We start from the raw sequence: 24,122 nt of genomic DNA, 5'->3' as shown, positions 1-24,122 counted from the left end.
GTAAGCCGGCGGCCGGCCTCCCGGCGCCGGTATGCTGGTCGCCGGCAGATCATAGTGAACCCCACTCAAGCCATCTCTACCATGCATCATTACTGCCAGGACCCTGCTGTGTCTTTCCAGCCAGCTCTCCCATGTGTCACTCTTGCTACCACCCTCCTATGTTACTCCAGCTAGCTCTCCCATGTGTCACTCTTGCTACCACCCTCCTATGTTACTCCAGCCAGCTCTCCCATGTGTCAATACTTCCAGCACCCTTCCACGTCACTCCTGCCAGGACCCTCCTGTGTCTCTCCAGCCAGCTCTGCCATGTGTCACTCTAGCCCACTCTCATGTATCACTACAGCCCACCCACCAACTTGTGCCATTGCAACAGCCCCTAATGTGTCCTCTGTTTACTGGTGGGTGTCTCACCTCTAATATCAGTTTTCAGTCCCTGTAGTGCTGCTGCATGTCTGGCTGGAGTGCAGCGGTTTCTGTATCTGTTGTGGTCACATGATTTTGAGTGTTGGGAGCCACATTTGAATAAAGAAAGAGCCACATGTGGCTCAAGAGCCACTGGTTGGCCACTGCTGATCTAGTGGCTCATTTACTGCAGACAGGGAGCTGAGGAGCATTGTTGTGTGCGGTACATGCTGGGACATCCACCACCTGTACTCAGGATCCGTCACTGCAGGGGTTAAAGTGAGCCGTAATGGGGCGGAACTGTGTTCCGTCAGTTCCACTTGGAGACGGAACGCAGTTCCACCTTTTCTGGCTCACCTAACCCGCTGTGTGCAGCGCTGCAGGGAGATGCCGGGCGCCCGCTGAGATTGTGTTACCAGCGGGCACCCGTCTCCCTCACTACAGCGGCAGCCGGAGGCAGGAGCTCACTGTTGAGCTCCGGCTTCCAGCGCTGTCACTGTGCGCTATAGGAGAGACGTCATGACGTCTCTCCCATAGTGCCGAGGAGCAGGCGGCAAGAGAGGACCGCTGCGGTCTGGAAGCGGGAGCGGGGCTAGCTGAGTACTGTGATTGTTTTCTTCCTTAGTGCAGCGGTGCATATACGGGGGCATTACTACTGGGGGGGCATCTACTGGGGGCAAACTACTGGGGGGCATTACTACTGGGGGGGCATGTACAGGGGGCAAACTACTGGGGGGATCTACTGGGGGCAAACTACTGGGGGCATTAGTACTGGGAGGGCATCTACTGGGGGACATTATTATTGGGGGCCAACTACAAGGGGGCAAGCTACTGGGGGGAAACTACTGGGGGCAAGCTACAAAGGGGCAAACTACAAGGCGGCAAGCTACTGGGGGCAAACTACAAAGGGGCTAACTACTGGAAGCAAACTACAGGAGGGCATTAGTACTGGGGCAAACTACTGGAGGGCATTACTACTAAAGTGTAGAGCAGTGCCGTTTCTTGCGGCGAGCGAGCCGTGCAACCGCACGGGGTGCCCGCCGCGGCACTTTGCAGGTCCCGGTTTCCCTGTCCTCCGTCTTTCCGAGTACTCTTGCTCAGGGGGCGGAGTTTCGCGGAATGACGCAGTTGCGTCGTGACGTCGCGACGCATTCGTGTCATTCCGCGAAACTCCGCCCCCCGAGCAGGAGTACTCGGGAAGACGGAGGAGGGCTGGAAGGAGGAGGCGCGAGGAAGCTGGAAGGAGGAGGCGCGAGGAAGGAGAGACGGCCAACCCGAAGAGCGGGAAGATCCTTCATATGTAAGTTGTCTCTCTCTCTCGCCCCCTCTCTCTCCCTTCCTTCCCCCCCACTTGACACTTGCCTGCCACACTGTGTAAAATTTGGATTCTTGCCTGCGGCACTGTGTAATTGGGGACACTTGCCTGCTGCACTGTGTAATCGGGCACACTTACCTGCCGTAATGTGTAAATTGGGGACACTTGCCTGCCGCATTGTGTAAATTAGGGACACTTGCCTGCTGCACTGTGTAATTGGGGACACTTGCCTGCTGCACTGTGTAAATTGGGGACACTTGCCAGCTGCACTGTGTAATTGGGGACACTTGCCTGCTGCACTGTGTCATTGGGGACACTTGCCTGCTGCACTGTGTAAATTGGGGACACTTGCCTGCTGCACTGTGTAATTGGGGACACTTGCCTGCTGTACTGTGTAATTGGGGACACTTGCCTGCTGCACTGTGTAAATTGGGGACACTTGCCAGCTGCACTGTGTAATTGGGGACACTTGCCTGCCATAATGTGTAAAATGGGGACACTTGCCTGCCGTACTGTGTAAATTGGGGACTCTTGCTTGCCGCAATGTGTAAAATGGGGACTCTTGTCTGCCGCAATATGTAAAATGGGAACTCTTGCCTGCATACTGTGTAAAATGGGGACACATGCCTGCCGCAATGTGTAAAATGGGGACTCTTGCCTGCCGTAATGTGTAAAATGGGGACTCTTGCCTGCCTACTGTGTAAAATGGGGACACGTGCCTGCCGCACTAAGTAAAATGGGGTCCTGTGCCTGCGTAATGTGTAAAATGGGGACTCTTGCCTGCCGTAGTGTGTAAAATGGGGCCTTTTTTTTTTCCCCTGTGGTGGCCGTGATATCAGATGAGGCCACGCCCATTTTAATGAGACCACACACCCTTGTCGGTAGCGCGCGCGCATTTTTTGTTTTTAGATCTATGGGGGGGGGGCACATTTTTAAATCTCGCACTGGGAGCCAAATTGGCTAGAAACAGCCCCGGTGTAGAGAGATAAAGTACCAACCAATCAGGTCCTGTCATTTTTCAAACACATCCTGTAAAATTACAGAAGTTGATTCGTTATTCTTTTATCTCTCTTCACTTTATCTCTCTGCTTTTATCACTCGTCTGCTTGGAGCTATGTAGTCCACAGTGACAGCATCTATGGTGTGGAAATGTGCGCCATTCCTTGTAAAGAATACAATAGGTGTTATGTGTTCTTTATATAATTTTTTGTTGTTTGGCGTATTTTTATTTTATAATGTACAATGTAGAAACTTCTTAAAAGTATTTGAGGGTACACATGGTCATCACAGCCATCCATTCCCGATTTAGAAATCCGTTGGCCAAAGAGGTTCTGACACATTTATATCTCATGGAATTACAGATCTGAAGAAGGAATGTGCTGATATGGCATTAAGGGGGTCATTCCGAGTTGATCGTTAGCTGCATTTGTTCGCAGCGATCAGGCTAAAAAATGGCAGTTCTGCGCATGCGTATGCGGCGCAATGCGCACGCGTGACGTACGGGCACAACGAACTATGTAGTTTTGCACAGGGTCTAGCGATACATTTCAGTCGCACTGCTTGCCGCAGAGTGACATGAAGTGGGCGTTTCTGGGTGGCAACTGACCGTTTTTAGGGAGTGTGCAGAAAAACGCAGGCGTGCCAGGAAAAACGCAGGCATGGCTGGGCAAAGGCTGGGCGGGTTTGTGACGTCAAATCAGGAACTGAATAGTCTGAAGTGATCGCAAGCGCTGAGTAGGTTTTGAGCTACTCTGAAACTACACAAAAAAATTTTGTAGCCGCTCTGCGATACAACCGTTCGCACTTCTGCTAAGTTAAAATACACTCCCAGTGGGCGGCGGCATAGCGTTTTCACGGCTGCTAAAAACTGCTAGCGAGCGATCAACTCGGAATGACCCCCTAAGTGTGGACTGATTCTTCCATAATATAAAATTTAAAGACATGAGAGGAGATGTATCAAACCATGGAGAGAGATAAAGTGGAGTATTGCTCAAAGCAACCAATCATCTTGGGGAGAGATAAAGTGGAGTAGTTGGTCAAAGCAACCAATCAGCTTCAAATGGTAATTTTAATGACTATACTAGATAAATGACAGAAGATGATAGGTTACTTTGAGCAGCTTCTCCACTTTACCTCTCTCCAAGGCTTGGTATATTTACCCTAAGGCTTGTAAAATTAATTGGTGTTTGAATTTTGAAATATCTTTAATGGACACTAAAAGAAACAAATAAGAAGGTATACACATGAAAATATACTATAATACTATCATTGATGTAGGTGTTTACATAAACTATTGCCCCTCAACCCATGTCTGTGTAGTAAACACAACACAGTCAATAAAGCAATATCTACTGTATATGTATGAGACACTTGTGGATATATGATTACTTTGTTATAACAAGAAAATAATACAGAACTATCAACTAAAATTCACAGCAAACTACTAAACTGTGAAAGTGTAAAGTACTCTAATTACTGAGACTTCCGATGCCACTCATGCCCCCTCCGTGGTTCGAGTTTTTCGGTTTCGCTTACACTGCTTTTCTCACCTGCATTTCTGCAATTCTTCTGCTCTGATTCCCTTACAGCCTCCACTCCTACTTGACTCTGTTGTATCCAATGGTGGGAACTTTGCGGTCAGTGGTTGACCGCGAGTAACCTCACCGCTGACCGCAAAGTTCCCACCATTGGATACAATGTAGCGCCTATGCGCTACATTGTATCTCTGCCGTGCGCAGCCTGACTGACAGCTCAGAAGCGCACAGGCAATCAGGAGAGTGCCACGACGTGGCGCTCCCTGATTGGCTGAAGGGACCCTTTGTGACAGGAGTCACGGGGGGTCTCGGCAGTCGGGGAAAGGGGTCCCATGTGTAAACATGGGACCCCTTTCAGTGCGTGGTTCGGGTTTTTCTGTTTGTTTTTTTGCCAAGTACGTGGATTACAAGCTCAGAAGAGGACCGATCTACACTGGATTTTTGTGAGTATAATTTTATTCACAGGTACCCCATGGATTCTACTTGGAGAAGTGGACCGACCCTCGTGTGAACATAGGTAAGTATGTGTGAATGTAGGTGTGCATGTATGTAATAAAGTTTTACTTTCAAGGTGTGTGAGTTCTGTTTTTATTTGGGTATTTTTTTTGTAGTAGTACTACAGGTACCAGCGGGCCCGTTTCCCCCCGCATGCTGGTAATTGTGGTTCTCCAAGTACCAGCTTGCAGGGGAGGCTTGCTGGGACTTGTAGTACTGCTACTAAAAACAATATTCTTTTTTTTACATATGGCTATCAGCCCCCCATCCGCAGCCCTTGGATGGAGGGGACAGCCTCGGGCTTCACCCCTGGGCCTTGGGTGGCTGGAGGGGGGGGACCCCTTGATTTAAGGGGTCCCCACTCCTCCAGGGTACCCCGGCCAGGGGTGACTAGTTAGTGACTTAATGCCAGGGCCGCAGGGACCTATATAAAAGTGTCCCCCGGCTGTGGCATTATCTCTCTGACTAGTGGAGCCCGGTGCTGGTGTTAAAAATACGGGGGACCCCTACGCTTTTTGTCCCCCGTATTTTTGGCACCAGGACCAGGCACAGAGCCCGGTGCTGGTTGTTCAAATATGGGGGAACCCCTGTAAATTTTTTCCCCATATTTTTGCAACCAGGACCGGCTCAAAGAGCTCGAGGCTGGTTTGGCTTAGGAGGGGGGGACCCCACGCAATTTTTTTGGGGAATTTTAACACTTTAATTTTTTTTTTTTTAAGTGCACAATGAAGCCCTGCATGGATCTCACAGATCCGGCCGGGATTCCTTGTGTTTTGTCAGGCAGTGTTTTACTCATCACTCCCGTAAAACACTGCCTGACATTACGAATCACATCGACATCGGAAAAGACGAATGTTGCAAACTCGGCAGATTAGTAAATGACTGTATCAGGATTCAAAGAGTTGCAGTAAAATGCACCCGATACCATTCGAGTTCAAACACCCTTAAAAACGGCAGAAACACGAATATTAGTAAATATACCCCAATGTCTCCAGTGTAGTGCCAGCTACACATAATGTCTACAGTAGTGCAGTGCCAGATAGACATGATATACACCCCAGCAGTGCCAGATAGACATGACATGCCCCGCAGCAGTGCCAGCTACACATTACATGCCCCCCAGCAGTGCCAGATAGACATGATATACCCCCAGCAGTGCCAGATAGACATGACATGCCCCGCTGAAGTGCCAGCAACACATGATATGCCCCCCAGCAGTGCCAGCTACACATGATAGTGTTCACTATAGGATTTTTTTAGGGCAGGGTGCTGATCACGGGGAGGGCACATTTTGCATTCGGGAGGGCACATTTTTAAGTTAGAAGGGCAAAATTATGTACATACCGTAATGCTTGGTGCTCTGCTCGAAATCATGAGCGCATCAAAAATTTAGGGGCGTTGCTTCATGGGGAAGGGGCTTGACCACATAATAGTGGCAATTCGCATTACACCACACAGTAGTGCAGCTAATACACATTGCACCAGGTAGAACCTCCTATACACATTGCGACAGGTAGAGCACATTATACACTTGCACCAGGTAGAGCACGTTAGACACTTTGCGCCAGGCAGAGCACGTTAGACACTTTGCGCCAGGCCGAGCACTGCGACACATTGCACTGAGACACGGGAACACTACATGATATGCCTCCCAGCCATGCCAGCTACACATGATATGCCCCCCAGCCATGCCAGATGCACATGGCATGCCCCCCAGCAGTGCCAGATGCACATGACATGCCCCCCAGCAGTGCCAAATGCACATGACATGCCCCCCTCAGCAGTGCCAGATGCACATGACATGCCCCCCAGCAGTGCCAGATACATAAATGCCCCACAGTGCCAGATACATAAATGCCCCCACAGTGCCAGATACATAATTGCCCCCCACAGTGCCAGATACATAAATGCCCCCCACAGTGCCAGATACATTAATGCCCCCAGGCCACCACAGTGCCAGAAATGCCCCCACAGTGCCAGATAAATGCCCCCCACAGTGCCAGATAAATGCCCCCCACAGTGCCAGATTAATGGGATCATAAAGGACAAACAAAGGACAAACAAAGCGTCCGACTTCCTGTGACGCACAGTCCTCTTCACATATATCTTCAAAGCCCTCACAACATCCAAGGACTTAGAGGGAATTGAGGAGTCGGTAACTACTGGCACCACAATAGGTTGGTTGATATGAAAAGTCGACACAACCTTCGGAAGAAAATGCTGACACGTCCTAAGCTCAGCTCTATCCTCATGGAAAATCAAGTAGGGGCTTTTACAGGACAAAGCCCCCAAGTCTGACACACATCTAGCAGATGTTAACGTTAACAGTGTGACAGCCTTCCAAGTGAAAAACTTGACCTCCATCTTCTGTAAAGGCTCGAACCAATCCGATTGCTGGAACCGCAACACCACGTTAAGAATCCAAGGTGCCGTAGGAGGCACAAAGGGAGGCTGGATATGCAGAACCCCTTTCACAATTGTCTGAACCTCAGGGAGGGCAGCCAATTGTTTGTGGAAGAAAATGGATAAGGACGAAATTTGGACCGTTATGGATCCCAAATTCAGGCCCACATCCACACCTGCTTGCAGAAAGAGTAGAAACCATCCAAGTTGAAACTCCACCATAGGAAACTTCTTGGATTCACACCAAGACACATACTTTGTCCAAAACCGATGGTATGTTTAGACGTTACTCCCTTCCTAGCCTGTATCAGGGTAGGAATAAGAATAACTTTGTTCGGAATGCCCTTCGAGCTAAGATCTGGCGTTCAACCTCCATGCCGTCAAACGTAGCCGCGGTAAGTCTTGATAAGCGAATGGCCCTTGTTGCAGAAGGTCCTCTCGAAGAGGAAGAGGCCTCGGGTCTTCCAGCAGTAACTCATGAAGATCCGCATACCAAGCTCTTCTTGGCCAGTCCGGAGCAATGAGGATCGCCTGAACTCTTGCTTTCTTTGTGAGCTTTTGAATTCTTGGGATGAGTGGCAGTGGAGGAAACACATACACTGACTTGAACACCCACGAAGTTACCAGGGCATCCACTGCCGCTGCCTGTGGATACCGCGACCTAGAACAGTACCTCCGAAGCCTCTTGTTGAGGAGGGAGGCCATCATGTCTATTTGAGGCACACCCCAAAGATTTGTTACCTCCGTGAACACCTCTGGATGGAGGCCCCACTCTCCCGGATGGAGATCGTGTCTGCTGCGGAAGTCTGCTTCCCAGTTGTCCACTCATGGAATGAAGATTGCTGACAGCGCCACCATGTGCTTTTCTGCCCAAAGGAGGATCCTTGTTACCTCTGACATCGCCACCCTGCTCTTCGTTCCGCCCTGTCGGTTTATGTAAGCCAACGTCGTTACATTGTCCGACTGCACCTGAATGGCCTGATCTTGTAAAAGATGTGCCTTTTGTAGAAAACCGTTGTACACGGCTCTTAGTTCCAGAATGTTTATTGGAAGACTGGATTCCAGACTTGACCACCTTCCCCGGAAGGTTTCCCCTTGGATGACAGCGCCCCAAACTCTGAGATATGCATCCGTGGTTAGAAGGATCCGGTTCTGAATCCCGAACCTGCGGTCCTCGAGAAGGTGCAGCATTTGTAGCCACCACAGGAGTGAAATTCTGGCTTTCGTTGACAGGAGTATTCTCTTACTTTGGAAGATTCAGGATCCATCCATGATTTCTGAGCAGTCGAGTCATGAGAGCAATGGACTGATACAACCTGTCCCTGGACGACGCCTTTATCAGCAGACCGTCCAGATATGGAATTCTGTTCACTCTCCGTCTGCGGAGTAGCACCATCATCTCTGCCATCACCTTTGTGAACACCCTCGGTGCCGTGGAGAGGCCAAACTGATAACGACCGTCCAGCAGTGCAAACCTTAGATTAGCCTGATGAGGTGACCACATTGGAATGTGAAGGTACGTAACCTTGATATCCAGGGATACCAGGAATTCCCCCTCCTCCAGACCTGAGATCACCGCTCTCAGAGACTCCATTTTGACCTTGAATTCCCTCAAATAAGGATTTAGCGACTTCAGGTTCAAAATTGGTGTGACCGAACCTTTCGGTTTCGGTACCACAATAGGTTTAAATAGGAACCCTTGCATTCCAGATGAGGTGGAACTGGAACAATGACATTTGCCATTTCCAATTTTTGAATGGTTTCCTGTAGGATAGCTCTTTCCGTCAGCAAAGCTGGTAAGCCTGATTTGAAGAATCAGTGAGGTGGGAGACCTTGAAATTCCAGTCTGTACCCCTGGGACACAATATCCTGTACCCAGGGATCCAGGCCAGATGATACCCAGACGTGACTGAAAAGTCTGAGTCTCGCACCCACCTGCCTGTTCTCCAGGCTGGGAGGTCCACCGTCATTCTGAGGATTGTGAGGAAACAGAGCACGGCCTCTGTTCCTGGAAACCTGCAGGAGCAGGTTTTCTGGATTTTCCCCGATCACCTCTGACGAAAGTGGTAGGGGTTTTGGACTTCTTAAACTTTTGCGGTCCGAAAGATGTAGAATTTTGCGTTGTAGATGTAGAAAAGGATTTCTTCAGTGTCTGGGTGGCCGAGGGAAGGAAGGTTGACTTACACGCGGTTGCCGTGGAGATCAACGCATTCAAAGCCTCCCCAAATAGCTCCTGACTTGTGAAGGGTAGGTTCTCCACACTTATCTTGGATTCTGCATTTGCAGACCATTGGAGCAGTCAGAGTCCCCTGCGTGCGGAGACAGCCATGGAAAACGTCCTTGCATTCAGATGACCCAGGTCTTTCATGGCCTCCACCATGAAACCCGCAGAATCCTATGTTACGTAAAAACAATTCAATGTCACTTCTATCCATAAAATCTAATTCCGCTAGTAATGTGCCTGACCACTTTACTATGGCTTTAGATTTCCATGCACAGGCAATAGTGGGCCTTAATGCCACGCCTGAAGCAGTGTATATGGATTTGAGCGTAGTTTCAATCTTGCGGTCTGCCGGTTCTTTCAAAGCGGTAGACCCAGGGACAGGTAAAACAACCTTTTTTGACAGTCTAGATACTAAGAATGCCAAATTGATTTCTAACAAACATTTAAAATGCCAGCTCTAATATATATCATAAATGCCTGCATCTCTTATTACCATATCCCATGAATGTGCGCTGTACATTGCAAAACACTGCATCCCATAAGAGAAAACAATACACCCACACATTATCTGAGTTCCAAAGCTCATTGATGTATATATTTGTTATTAAAAGGATATGGATTCAATATATATTACAAAGTACAGTATACCTATAGTTACATGGTTACACTCACACAGTAAGCAGTTAAAACATTACATACATACAGTTACATACAGTTCAGTTACATGCCAGCATACAATACCATTATCCTTAAGTTATATAAATTTGTCTTTCCATATCACTCTCTCTCTCTGTAAAGTAATGCTGGGACTCCATCTTCCTCTGAGACCAAAAACAGGAACTACCTGGCAATAACTCCATCATCGTCTCAGACCTTACAGCAACTCTGAGACCAAAACAGGAACTAAGCTCCTGTGTGATCAGTGTGTTATCTAGTTTCTGGGGGAGGGGTTCACGATGAGTCACCAGTCCCTTTGTATATGCTGAACAGGTTCAGCCTTGGGGACGTCCAAAGGGGCTAACCTGAGTTTCCTGTCCACCACCTGTTTGGAATATCTATTGTTCTAATAAAAGTGATTTTAGCTTTTATACATTTAATCATAATTATCCACTGCAATGTCCCACAACTTCACAACAAGCATCAAATGAATCTACACATCAATCTGGTTGCCGCAATAGTAAACATGACAGGTATATCTTGTTTCGTTCAAATAATACACATTCATGACATTAATTCATTAGATAATTTTAAATCATCATGATGTCTGGCGCTTGATATTACATAATTATGTACTGTATGAGATAAGTGTCGAATCCATCTCTGTGGCATGTCCGTGTAAATGCGTGTGTTACAATATATTGCTGTGCTCGTTGCGCATATTTGCAAGTATAGCGACTTATATGTGTGAAGTTTGTATGTTCTCTTTATGTAATATTTTTTTTTACTTCGACAGTCCACCCTTTGGCAGTAAACAATAACTGCCATCAATTATTAACATAAGAAAAAAATATTTCATACCATAATCGGTGACCTAGACACAAGTATGTATGCATTTCTCAAATCAGATGCTTGACAATATTTGGGGAAGACAGGGAGGAGGACGAGACATCCTCTATATGCACTCGGCGGTCACGGGACCACTGGTTGGGTGTGGGACAACATTCAACCTATAGAGTATGCTGGGACAGTGCTTTGGCCTATAATGTCTGATTTGCGACGAACATTTCACACATATATGTACCTACGTCTTTGTACACTGATGTTTGTATTCGATTGAGGTTCTGCTGGGTAGATGAAGAAGACACAAACAAATCCTGACAGTGACATATAAAATTTTCATGATCTACATATTCCTATCATTTTCTGAACATTGTTTCCATTTCTGGAACGTATGCTAGGTCTGTTTAATCATTGAACAAGGGTTATAAGTAGTGTCCTTCCTAAATAACGTAAACCTTCGGAGTTCGGTGAGAGCCACTCATAAACCTTTCTTCCACATATATTAATGAGCACTTTATCTGCAATGTGTGAATAGCCATTGTCTGATTGTTCCTGATTACCTCTGAACTCCATAACTACTAGACCTTTGATTGTTCTCTGACTTTAACAAACTGATCGGCTAATCCTGGGATCCTATAAGGAGATCACTCCTTCCTACAGAACCAGTTCCAGTCCCACACTCGACTCCTCATAAAAAAAACCATGCAAAAATAGAATATCCTGAAAGAAAATATTTGTCAGCGGGAAAGAGAGGAAAGAGAAATAGAACAAAACAACTCTTGTTCATAACAAATCAATTACAATGACTGGTCTTTCTGCAGTCCTTTAGTACGCTCAGGTAGTGTCCAACAGTGCTGCCTCTCAGTCTTCACTGAACAGAGTCTCTGGTGATACGAGGTTCTCTTTGCCTTGCTCTTTGGACACACAGTTCACTTTGCTCTCCATCTTGCTCTTTGAACACACAGTTCACTTGGAACACACAGTTCACTTCGAACACACAGTTCACAAACTCGATGAATGTGAGCAATAAACTACTTTGTCAAAAGTTCTCTCCGGGTCAGCGACCTTCTTGCAGTGGGACGAGTGGACCCAAGTCTCTCTTTCGGCGACCTTTAGTGCTGTCAACAAATCTTGGTATGGTCCTTCCCACCTGTCTATTAGGCAACCTGAGCGTATGAACAATCACACAGTCTCTTGGTTCACAATCAAGACAGTTAGCATTTGGCATACCAGCAATCAACAGTTTCAAGTTCTTTTGTCAAGTTCTCAAATGCTGGCTCATCTCAACAAGGTACTGTACTGTCACCTCATTGGTGTATTTCTGACAGAGGCGTAACTCTGGGAGGCAATGGAGTCATCTGCCGCCGGGCTCCTGCTCTGAAGGGGGGCACCTCTCCTCCTATTCTGTAACACCACTGAATTAAGTAAATTTATAGCTGCCGTTATCTCTTCAGTGGCCGACTTCCTCACTGGTCCCTGCACCTTACAAATCACACACTTTTTATTATACTGTAGACGATACACATTTTATAAGTGTCACCCAGGAATTGAACCCACGACCTATTACACTGGAAGCAGACACCTTGCTGGTGAAGCTATTTGCTCCTGTATAGGAAATATGAGAATTCTAACTATATGAAGTTACATCCCTGACAATTACATGTAACTTCATATAGTTAGAAATCTCATGCTTCTTGTACAGGAGCAAATAGCTCCATCAGTAAAGTGTCTACTGTCAGTGTAATAGGTCATGGGTTCTAATCTTGGGTATGACTGCTAAGAAATTTGTGATTTAAAATAAAAGACAATTAAATGTATATATACTCCATACACACACACACACACATACATACATACATACATACATACATACGCGGATCCAGGGGATGGGGAGAACAGCAGCAGCACTACTGCTATTTCCGTCAGTCAGATTTGATAAAAGAGCTGGCAGGCACTAGTATTCGCCGCGGCTCTAACAACGAGTCCATGTGGTAAAAAATGGGTAGGCTGGAGCTGCAGTTCCAGCCTCCCCCTGCTCACACCGCAACCTACCTCCCCCACTGCCAGCCGGCCAGAGTCCAGCCCAGGTGCGGGGTTCAAAGCCAGCATCGAGTAAGACTGTTACTTATGACGGCGCAGTTTCCCAGCACTTCCTCCTCCACTTCCTTTACCACCATGCTAGGTGCAGTCAAACTCAGCCTCAGCTTTGAGAAGGCGGCCTATGTGATTGTGACAGGGCTGTCCTGCAGATGTCTTATGCTGCTTGTTGGAGACAAAGCTGGCTGCTTCTGCTAATTAAAGATGGGCAGTTCGTGTCCTGCAGTCTGAGTCTCAAAACAAGGTATGCTGCACCTGCCACCACCAACTAAAAACTTTAATAATTATATTGTACTTGGGTGCCTTCCAGGCTCCCAAAACTAATGGAACAGGTGACCAACATTTCAAGGCCCAATCAGCCTTTTTATCAGGGCAATAAACCAGCAGGGATGTGCTCCTACAGCCAATCATTACCTGATGGTGTATCCTGTGAGGCCACGCCCCCTGTGATACCACATCCCTCATCTGGGAGCATGCATGCCTTAGGTGCATGTAAATATAACTATTACCGTGCCCCTATCATGGTGCCCCCCCCCCTTTCATTTTCTTTTGGATCCGCCCCTGCTTACATATATTTATCTAAATATAGGGGCAGGGGCACCAATATTTATCTTGCCTCCGGCCAACTGGGACGAACTTACTCCACTGATTTCTGATCATTGTACGGATCAATCATGACATGAGGTTGTCTTCCAAAAACAACCCAAAAAGACACAAATACCAAAACAAAAACAAATTTCGAAGAGGGTGATTCGTCGAGTGAAGATCTGGGAGTGGTTCCGAAGCTACATAATACTAGTGGCAGTATCTATGATCACAATAGTACAATTTCAAGCTTTGCTCCTACTTCTAGGGGTACCATTATCTACACACAAATTTCTGTGCAATTTTCCTTTGCTGTAAACACAGCAGCATCCGTGGCGGCAGGAAATGCCTCTACCCAGTTTGAGAAAACATCAGTGCACACCAATACATAACAATAATTCCTAAAGGGTGTTAACTGTACGAAGTCGATTTGTATTTCCTGAAAAGATCCGTCTGCAGGAGGGATATGGGATGGCTCTGTTGGTATTGCTTTACCAATATTCTTCCTCAAGCAAGTTAGACAGGTCATTGCTCTCTTACCTGCATAAGAATAGAATCCTGGCGCACACCAGTAGGCTCTCATCAGCCTGCACCTACCCTCTTTGCCTAGATGAGTCAGACCGTGTGCCACCTCAGCTAGACTTGGAAAGTATGCTCTGGGGGCTACTGGCTTACCGTGTCCACCTGCCCACAGTCCTGAGGACTCCTGGCCATACCCCTTTGTCCTCCAGACTGCCTCTTCCTGCAGGGAACACAATTTTTTTTTGTATCTTAATTTAACTATCGTGTGTTTGCAATGTAGAGTACCATGAGCATAACTCAAAAAAACAAAAACAAAAACATCTCTAGAGGAGAGAAAGAAGAAGAAAATGAAAAAGAAAATGTCAGGTTTGCCATTCACCAACAGACATATCAGTGTCTATACAAAATTTCCCTTCACCAGTATTCCCATTCTCCACCCTTTGTGCATGACAAGGCACACTGCAGTAATACTGGTGTCATCGTGCTGTTGAGATATACTGGGTTTGGGCAGAACTCTGAAGGACCTAGGCATGTGGAGTTTGAACTGTACTTGGGTCTATGTATTGTACCACCCTGTGTGAACGCAAAAGATGAAGAGGAAACTGTAGAGAAACAAAATAGAGGTTGGTGACAGATGAGTTTGTAGAGGTGAAGAAGATTTTATAAAAATTTGACAACTGGATTGGGCACTACGGGGAAGTGATTCTCTACTTGGTCTACTCCTTAAAAAAAATTATGTGCATCTTATCTCTACTGGGACTATCCCAGCCATCAATCCAGTGTCCTGTCCATCCTAAGTTCATAGGGAACCCGGTATCTGTGAGTTAATTTCCTCTACCTGTGATGGACATGCATCTAGAACAGTAGAATGCGACATTAGTCTTCAAGTTTTGTCAAAGGGTAATGTTGCATTTATTCTGTTCTTCCCATTAACCAAATCTGTGTTTTCTATATGGCTTATGATTCCTTACTATATATCCCTTGGTCCCGTCTATGTGTTTAATAATGTGGCTTGTGTTTTCTGTCTAGGGGATCTATATTGACTATGTGTCCTACTACTCCTACAATCTCTGGCAAAATGCCCTTCCTTCCTACAAGTGTAACATATTATTGACCATTAGGGATCTGGGGTTTGGACTGGTGGGTCTTTCCTGTATGTGCCAGTATACTTACCATCCTCAACCTCTCCACCTGTTGTTCTCTGCGCCTAACACTATTCTTGTGATGTTCAATAGCACACTATATAAGATTAGCTACTGTGACCTTTCCAATTTTGCAAAGAGGTCTGCACCCTAACACTCAATGCCTTATTGAGCCCGTCCATTTGCACAGAGACAGCCACCTCCCATTTGCCGAATTAGTGTTTACCAGTGATCTTATCCAGATGGAGAGTTTTCTATTTCTGCAAGAGACAAAAAATAAGATTTTACTTACCGGTAAATCTATTTCTCGTAGTCCGTAGAGGATGCTGGGACTCCGTAAGGACCATGGGGAATAGACGGGCAGGAGATAGGGCACTTTAAGAAAGCTTTGGACTCTGGGTGTGCACTGGCTCCTCCCTCTATGCCCCTCCTCCAGACCTCAGTTAGGGAAACTGTGCCCAGAGGAGATGGACAGTACGAGGAAGGATTTTTGTAAATCTAAGGGCGAGATCCATACCAGCCACACCAATCACACCGTATAACTTGTGATACACTACCCAGTCAACAGTATGAATAACAACATAGCCTCGGTTAAACCGATAAACTATAACATAACCCTTATGTAAGCAACAACTATATACAAGTCTTGCAGAAGAAGTCCGCACTTGGGACGGGCACCCAGCATCCTCTACGGACTACGAGAAATAGATTTACCGGTAAGTAAAATCTTATTTTCTCTAACGTCCTTGAGGATGCTGGGACTCCGTAAGGACCATGGGGATTATACCAAAGCTCCCAAACGGGGGGGAGAGTGCGGATGACTCTGCAGCACCGATTGAGCAAACATGAGGTCCTCCTCAGCCAGGGTATCAAACTTGTAGAACTTTGCAAAGGTGTTTGAACCCCACCAAGTAGCAGCTCGGCACAATTGCAATGCCGAGACCCCTCGGGCAGCCGCCCAAGAAGAGCCCACTTTCCTAGTGGAATGGGCCTTAACCGATTTAGGCAATGGCAAACCTGCCGTAGAATGCGCCTGCTGAATCGTATTACAGATCCAGCGAGCAATAGTCTGCTTTGAAGCAGGAGCGCCAACCTTGTTGGCCGCATACAGAAAAAACAGAGCTTCAGTCTTCCTGATTCTAGCCGTTCTGGTCACATAAATCTTCAAAGCCCTGACCACATCCAGGGACTCGGAATCCTCCAAGTCCCGTGTAGCCACAGGCACGACAATAGGTTGGTTCAGATGAAAAGATGAGACCACTTTTGGCAGAAAGTGAGGACGAGTCCTCAACTCTGCCCTATTCACGTGAAAAACCAAGTATGGGCTTTTATGTGATAAAGCCGCCAATTCTGAAACACGTCTTGCCGAAGCCAATGCCAACAACATGACCACTTTCCACGTGAGGTATTTCAACTCCACAGTTTTGAGTGGTTCAAACCAAGGTGACTTGAGGAAACGTAACACCACGTTAAGATCCCAAGGCGCCACCGGAGACACAAAGGGAGGCTGAATATGCAGCACACCCTTCACAAAAGTCTGTACTTCAGGAAGAGAGGCTAATTCTCTTTGAAATAAAATTGATAAGGCCGAAATTTGGACCTTTATGGACCCTAATTTTAGGCCCAAAGTCACTCCTGTTTGAAGGAAGTGAAGTAGACGGCCCAAATGGAACTCCTCCGTAGGAGCAGCTCTGGCCTCACACCAAGAAACATATTTTCGCCATATACGGTGATAATGTTTTAACGTCACGTCTTCTCTAGCCTTGATCAGGGTAGGAATGACCTCCTCCGGAATCCCTTTTTCCGCTAGGATCCGGAGTTCAACCGCCATGCCGTCAAACGCAGACGCGGTAAGTCTTGGAACAGACAGGGCCCCTGCCGCAGCAGGTCCTGCCTTAGAGGAAGAGGCCATGGATCTTCTGTGAGCAACTCTTGCAGCTCCGGATACCAAGTCCTCCATGGCCAATCTGGAACAATGAGGATTGTTCTGACCCTGCTTATTCTTATTATTCTCAACACTTTGGGTATGAGAGGAAGAGGAGGAAACACATAGACCGATCTGAACACCCAAGGTGTCACCAGAGCGTCTACCGCTACCGCCTGAGGGTCCCTTGACCTGGCGCAATACCGCTTTAGCTTTTTGTTGAGACGGGATGCCATCATGTCTATTTGAGGCAGTCCCCACCGACCCGTGATCTGTGCGAAGACTTCTTGATGAAGTCCCCACTCTCCCGGATGCAGGTCGTGCCTGCTGAGGAAGTCCGCCTCCCAGTTGTCCACCCCCGGGATGAACACTGCTGATAGCGCGCTTACATGGCCTTCCGCCCAGCGTAGAATCCTGGTCACTTCTGCCATGGCCACTCTGCTCCTCGTTCCGCCTTGGCGGTTTATATGAGCCACTGCCGTGACATTGTCTGACTGAATCAGAACCGGTTTTTCCCGAAGCAATTCCTCCGCTTGACGCAGGACGTTGTATATGGCCCTCAACTCCAGGACGTTGATGTGGAGACAAGTCTCTAGATTTGACCAGAGACCTTGGAAATTTATTCCCAGTGTGACTGCTCCCCAGCCTCGGAGGCATGCGTCCGTGGTCACCAGGACCCAGTCCTGAATGCCGAACCTGCGACCCTCTAGTAGGTGAGCACTGTGCAGCCACCACAGGAGAGATACCCTGGTCCTGGGAGACAGGGTGATCCTTCGATGCATTTGTAAATGGGACCCGGACCACTTGTCCAAGAGGTCCCATTGAAAAGTCCTCGCATGGAACCTGCCGAAAGGGATGGCCTCGTATGAAGCCACCATCTTTCCCAGGACACGCGTGCAATGATGCACTGAAACCTGTTTTGGTTTTAATAGGTTCCTGACCAGGGCTATGAGCTCCTGAACCTTTTAGACCGGAAGAAAAACCTTTTTCTGGTCTGTGTCTAGAATCAGGCCCAAAAAAGTTAGACGCGTTGTAGGGACTAGCTGGGACTTCGGTATATTGAGAATCCAGCCGTGTAACTGCAACGTCTTCATGGACAGAGACACGCTGTCCAGCAACTTCTCCCGAGATCTCGCCTTTATGAGGAGATCGTCCAAGTATGGGATAATTGTGACCCCCTGCCTGCGCAGAAGCACCATCATTTCCGCCATTACCTTGGTGAAAATTCTCGGGGCCGTGGAAAGCCCAAACGGCAACGTCTGAAATTGGTAGTGACAGTCCTGCACTGCAAATCTCAGGAACGCCTGATGAGGGGGGAATACCGGAACATGAAGGTAAGCATCCTTTATGTCCAGGGACACCATCCAATCCCCCCCCCTCCAGGCTGGCGATGACCGCCCTGAGTGATTCCATTTTGAACTTGAACCTCTACAAGTACAGGCTCAGGGATTTTAGGTTTAAAATGGGTCTGACCGAACCGGACCCGTTTCGGGACCACAAACAGGGTTGAGTAATATTCCTCTCCTTGCTGGAGATGAGGAACTGTGACAATCACCTGTTGAATATACAATTTTTGGATTGCTGCCAACACTAGCTCCCTCTCTGACGGGGAAGCCGGCAGAGCCGACTTGAAAAACCGGCGAGGAGGCAAGTCTTCGAATTCCAGCCTGTATCCTTGAGAAACAATCTCTAATGCCCAGGGATCCACCTGCGAGTGAACCCAGACGTGTCTGAAAAACTGAAGACGAGCCCCCACTAGATCTGCCTCCCCCCCGGGAAGCCCCAGCGTCATGCGGTGGACTTTGCAGACGCAGGGGAGGACTTCTGCTCTTGGGAACTAGCTGTGTGCAGCTTCTTTCCCCTGCCTTTCCCTCTGGCAACAAAGGATGATTCCCGTACCTTTTTGTTTTTATTGGAACGAAAGGACTGCATTTGATAATGAGGTGCCTTTTTTGTATGCTGCAGGGGGACATAAGGTAAGAAATTCGACTTACCAGCCGTAGCAGTAGAGACAAGGTCCGAGAGGCCGTCTCCAAACAACTCCTCCCCTTTGTAAGCTAAGGACTCCATATGCCGCTTTGAATCGGCGTCTCCCGCCCACTGTCGGGTCCACAAGAGCCGCCTAGCAGAAATAGACATAGCGTTTATTCTGGAGCTTAATAAACAAATGTCTCTCTGAGCATCTCTCATATACAAGGCAGCATCTCTGATATGCTCTATGGTCATTTTTATGGCATCCCTATCTAAGGTGTCAATCTCCGTAGATAAGGAATCTGCCCATGCCACAACCGCACTACAAACCCAGGCCGACGCCATAGCCGGTCTAACAATAGGACCTGAATGAGTGTAAATGTGCTTCATGGTAATTTCCTGCCTGCGATCAGCAGGATCCTTGAGGGAAGCCGTATCCTGAGAAGGCAGTGCCACCTTTTTGGACAAGCGTGTCAGCGCCTTGTCTACTTTAGGCGAAGATTCCCATCGTATCCTATCCGTTTGTGGAAAAGGATACGCCATAAGAATCCTTTTGGGAACTTGTGGTCTCCTATCCGGAGATTCCCAAGCCTTTTCGCACAATTCACTCAGTTCAAATGAGGACGGAAAGGTGACTTCAGGCTTTTTCCCTTTATACATGTGTACCCGCGTGTCAGGGACAGGGGGTTCCTCAGTAATATGCAAAACCTCTTTAATGGCAATAATCATGTACCGAATACCTTTTGCCACCCTCGGCTGTAATTTTGCATCTTCATAGTTGACACTAGAGTCAGTACCCGTGTCGGTATCTGTGTCATCGATCTGGGATATGGTGTGCTTCTGAGACCCCGAAGGCCCTGGCGCCACAGGGACAGGCATGGACTGGCTACCTGACTGATCCCTAGCTTCAAACTGGTTAAAGGGCTGCAGAACTGGACAGTTGTCACAGATCTGCTAAACCGGCGCTAGTTCTAAAAATCAAAAAATTATATATATAAAAATAAATACATATATATCAAACTTTTATTTAAAAGTAAATAAAAAAATTTTGTGAGTAGGCAGCTGAGTAGAAGCAACTTGCTAGGTCGCTTAAGATTATATGAAACAAACAAAGAAAAAGTTTACTCTGCGCCAAAAAACACTATGTAATATCAGTGTGCAGTCTGTCATGTATAATGATTGACTCAGTACAACTTCAATGATAAACATCCACTTTTATATTTGATCTTAAAAATTAGCAGCATAAGACACATACATACATAAACTTTGTAGCAATATTGCTCTCTATATAGACAATATAAACAATATATTCTAAAAATAACTTGTTGGCTCTGTTTGGTAGAAATTGGATTATTAAGCACTGGCGTCCCAGTGTCAAAAAACTAGATAATAATAAAAATTCCCGCAAATATGAAAATGCAGTCTCACTATGAATAATATATATTAGTTGTAATAGATAATTACCAATGTGCTGATTCCTGGAATGTTTGGATACAGGGTTCGTTTTATAGTAAAATGCACATGTGGATAATTGATAGAATATAGTTACCGTTCCATTCGCAACAGCTTCACTGATTGATGGCCTTGTCAGGCAGTTACTGTGATTACTTCCACACCATGGGTAATTGACCCCACTGCGGAGGACATAGGCAGACACCCGGTGAAATCAAATGGAGAAACGGATGAGATTGAAGCCGCTGCAGACAGCCATATGCGGTAATTAGCTGGTACTCGCCGGCTTTTGTGATGGTGAGAAACTGACGTGAAGTACTGCAGGACACCGCCGACTTCGAGCTCTGGACTGCTGCCTTTCGGACTGTGATCTGCGGCTGGCAGTCAGCTGGAGCACCCGGTGTACAGCGTGCGGATAAATGCTGTGGCTGTGTGCAGCGGTAGATCCGTTCCACTTATTATAAGGGGAAATATTTTTCTGTATTTTTGTCTTTCTTATTTTATTTTATTATATTATATATATTTTTTGTATCAATAAAAAGTCTTTTGGGTATAATGGTTTCTCTATTATACAGCTATTAAGGATAAGCCAAAAGTAAATACATCTGCTCTAATATTAAAACCTCTCCTGTTCCTCTATTCCTCCATATATTAAAAAAAAGTCTTGTAGTTAATATAATTTTTATGTATATTTATTATTATTATTATTATTATCATTATTATGTTTATTTTTATTTTTATTTTATCTTTATATTTTCATTTTTATCTAAATAATGGTCCTTATTCTTTTCCTTTCTTTCTCTCTATATATATGCGAGCTGTACTATAATTTATTTTTTAAATGTATACGATTACAGCACACTTATGGATGTCATACTCTTCATATATCTCTCTCTTTAACCAAGTTTCTCTCTATTTTTTCTAAGTATTCATCTATTTCTATGTGATTAGATAATTAGAGATCACAAGATGGGTATTATGCCTGTTTTGATCGATCAAACATGTGAATTAGATATAATCAACCGGTAGTTGAATAATAAAGTATAAAGCTTACTTGGTAGATTGACTCAGTACTATTTTATTATTATTTATTAAGTATATATATATCTGTTTTCCACAATTGTATGTTAATGTATGTTTGCATAGATTGGCTCTAATTACATTAAATAATAGATAGCATTCATTGAATTGGCACAGCCGTTACTAATAAAGTCATTAGACTAGTATAAATTCAGGATCATTGAGAGGGGAGATATCCGTCTTGAGGAAGTCTCCGGTTGCCTAGGAGACGAAACGCGTTGACGCCCACTCCATATCAGTCTCTGTTTGGTCTCATCCGTCCGTGGAATGGATCTACCGCTGCACACAGCCACAGCATTTATCCGCACGCTGTACACCGGGTGCTCCAGCTGACTGCCAGCCGCAGATCACAATCCGAAAGGCAGCAGTCCAGAGCTCGAAGTCAGCGGTGTCCTGCAGTACTTCACGTCAGTTTCTCACCATCACAAAAGCCGGCGAGTACCAGCTAATTACCGCATATGGCTGTCTGCAGCGGCTTCAATCTCATCCGTTTCTCCATCTGATTTTACCGGGTGACTGCCTATGTCCTCCGCAGTGGGGTCAATTACCCGTGGTGTGGAAGTAATCACAGTAACTGCCTGACAAGGCCATCAATCAGTGAAGCTGTTGCAAATGGAACGGTAACTCTATTCTATCAATTATCCACATGTGCATTTTACTATAAAACGAACCCTGTATCCAAACAACCCAGGAATCAGCACATTGGTAATTATCTATTACAACTAATATATATTATTCATAGAGAGACTGCATTTTCATATTTGCAGGACTTTTTATTATTATCTAGTTTTTTGACACTGGGACGCCAGTGCTTAATAATCCAATTTCTACCAAACAGAGCCAACAAGTTATTTTTAGAATATATTGTTTATATTGTCTATATAGAGAGCAATGTTGCTACAAAGTTTATGTATGTATGTGTCTTATGCTGCTAATTTTTAAGATCAAATATAAAAGTGGATGTTTATAATTGAAGTTGTACTGAGTCAATCATTATACATGACAGACTGCACACTGATATTACATAGTGTTTTTTGGCGCAGAGTAAACTTTTTCTTTGTTTGATCCCTAGCTTCAGCCTTGTCTAACCTTTTATGCAATAGATTGACATTTGCATTCAAGACATTCAGCATATCCACACATTCCGGTGTCGGTGTTGCCGGCGGCGACATGACATTCAAGCACTCCCCCTCCACGTTAAGCGAGCCTTCCTCGTCAAACATGTCGACACACGCGTACCGACAGACTTCACACACACAGGGAACCTCTTTCTGAAGACAGTATCCCCTTCAAGGCCCTTTGGAGAGACAGAGAGAGAGTATGTCAGCACACACCCCAGCGCAATGACCCTTGAGACCAACACAAAATGTTTTTCCCCCAGCCGCACTGTATAATATGTTATCCGCCAATTATGTGCCCCCCCCCCCCCCCCCCCTCTCTTTTAAACTAAGCAGGGGAGAGTCTGGGGAGCTTCCTCTCAGCGGTGCTGTGTAGAGAAAATGGCGCTGGTGAGTGTTGAGGGAGAAGCCCCGCCCCCTCGGCGGCGGGCTTCTGTCCCGCTCAAACTTACTAAAATATGGCGGGGGCTCTTTTATATACATGTACAGTGCCCACCTGTACATGTATATTGTCTTTTGCCATAATAGAGGTGTTATATTGCTGCCCAGGGCGCCCCCCCCCCCCCCCTCTGCACCCTGCACCCTTACAGTGACCGGTGTATGTGAGGTGTATGGGAGCAATGACGCACAGCTGCAGTGCTGTGCGTTACCTCAGTGATGCTGAAGGCTTCTGCCGCCTGACGACTTCTGACTTCGGTTCTTCTGGCTCTGTGAGGAGAACGGCGGCGCGGCTCTGGGGGTGGACGCCCAGTAAGAACCTGTGTTCACCCCCTCTGGAGCTAATGGTGTCCAGTAGCCGAGGAAGCAGAGCCTATCTTCGACAAGAAGATCTGCCCCTCTCTCCTCAGTCCCTCGATGCAGGGAGCCTGTTGCCAGCAGTGCTCCCTGTAAAAAAGTAGAAAAAAATCCAAACAAAATGCTTCTAGGCAGAGAACTCAGGAGAGCTCTCTGCAGTGCACCCATCCTGCTCTGGGCACAGTGTAAAACTGAGGTCTGGAGGAGGGGCATAGAGGGAGGAGCCAATGCACACCCAGAGTCCAAAGCTTTCTTAAAGTGCCCTATCTCCTGCGGAGCCCGTCTATTCCCCTTGGTCCTTACGGAGTCCCAGCATCCTCAAGGACGTTAGAGAAACTAAAAAAAAGTTTAACAAGCTTCTAGGTCATGCAAAGTATTTCATTCAATCCTTCTCATCCCGTAGTAAGGGTCTGTATGTGGTCCAACAAACATTTCCAAACTCATCTTTACTAGTGGCATTACTAGGAATGAATACTTCTTATATGGTAACTGAAAGAAATACCCTGGGGCTACCTTGTCTCTGTCCGCTTTCCTACTGGCAAATACTAATGTGCGGACAGGTT

The sequence above is a fragment of the Pseudophryne corroboree genome, chromosome 1 (genome assembly GCF_028390025.1).
Source record: "Pseudophryne corroboree isolate aPseCor3 chromosome 1, aPseCor3.hap2, whole genome shotgun sequence".
NCBI lineage: Eukaryota > Metazoa > Chordata > Amphibia > Anura > Myobatrachidae > Pseudophryne > Pseudophryne corroboree.
This window is presented reverse-complemented; position numbering follows the sequence as displayed.